The sequence below is a fragment of the Nannospalax galili genome, unplaced genomic scaffold (genome assembly GCF_000622305.1).
Source record: "Nannospalax galili isolate Female #2095 unplaced genomic scaffold, S.galili_v1.0 scaffold10043, whole genome shotgun sequence".
Classification (NCBI taxonomy): Eukaryota; Metazoa; Chordata; class Mammalia; order Rodentia; family Spalacidae; genus Nannospalax; species Nannospalax galili.
Genome location: NW_008349245.1, coordinates 32,188 through 33,605, shown reverse-complemented (window position 1 = coordinate 33,605; position 1,418 = coordinate 32,188).

The following is a 1,418-nucleotide window of genomic DNA, read 5'->3' as shown; positions in this document are numbered from 1 at the left end:
CTTCCACTAAGGTTCCTGAACCTTGGAGAGGGTGACAGATGTAGGGTGATCTCTCATGGTGAGATAGTGACTTCTTGGGCCTCCCCATTATTTGTCCTTAAGCTGTGGCCATTGATTTATCTCAGTGGTGTTTCTTGTACTATAAAGACAAATAGAAGGAAGTAGACACATCTAAACAAATACAAATGTAAATACAAATGCCTAGAAAATATCCCAGTAGGAGTACTATATTCATTAAATAGTATACTTGTCCCTGCTAGGGCCTGTAGCCTTTCTTGACACAAGGTGTTGGCTTGGTCTACAGCACCAGATGTGTGTTCCACCCCCAGGAGAGGGTCTTATCCAATTAGAAATTTGTAAGCTGTATGTATGTTGGTTGAGCAATTATTGCACTTGCAGGCATTGCTTGGCAGCAGGTACAAGAAATAAGAGAGCAACTGGAGATCCAGCAAGGCTTAAGAACTCTCTAAGCCCCCAGTGACACACTTCCTCCAGGATAGCCATACCTTTTAAAACCTCCCAAAACAACACCACCATCTGGAGACAACATGTCCAAATACTTGGAGCCTATGGGGGACATTTTAATTCAAACCATCACAATGACTATTGTCCAGTTGGTATTGAGGCCAGATTTGGGTTATGAGTCAAAGGATGGTGGTGTTCCTGAGGGCTCCTAATTGGAAGGTTTTAAGTTTTGATCTCAGGCAGGCCAAGTGGGGGGTCCTTAGGAATCCACAATTTTTCAGGACAGGGTAAGGTAAGAAGAGACGGTCTTGTCATCTAGGTTTGGAGGAGAGTTGTGGAGTGTCCTGATGTTCACCTTGTGAAGATTTGGGAAATGAGGCAAAGGTTGAAAGTGGGGACTCCCAGAGTCCCAAGTGGGGCCAAGATCTGGGGAACCTCAAGATCAGGGCTGTTCTTACCTTACCCAGATACATGGTGTGTGAGTGTATCAGGGAAACAGATGTCGAGGAGCCTCTGATATGGAAGTCAGATAGATAGATGCAGGGAAGAGAGAGGGAAGCTGTGAGAGGAAAGAGAACCCAAACTGGGTCTATGTGTGTTGCCCGAGTTCTCTCAGGGTCTCTTGTGCTATCAGACAAACCATATAACATATCTTTATGTGAGTTTTTCATTTTATATCTTGGGTAGGGAGGGGGGAAATGGAGGAACTTACAAAGAAATGAAAACCCGACACCCGGCACCCAGCTCTGCATGGCTTGGCCCACCGTTCCAGATCATTTCTGCACCCACCCATAGTCTCCGTTAACTTTTGCCCACGCATCTTGGGCCCTCAGTCTCGTCCCAAGTCGGTAAATGCCCCCTCTCACATCCACGCGGGTGAGGCACCCACCTTTCTCTCCATAGCTGCTGCCGCCCTGGCTCCTGGCTTCCGTCCCAAGATGGAGCAGTATCCA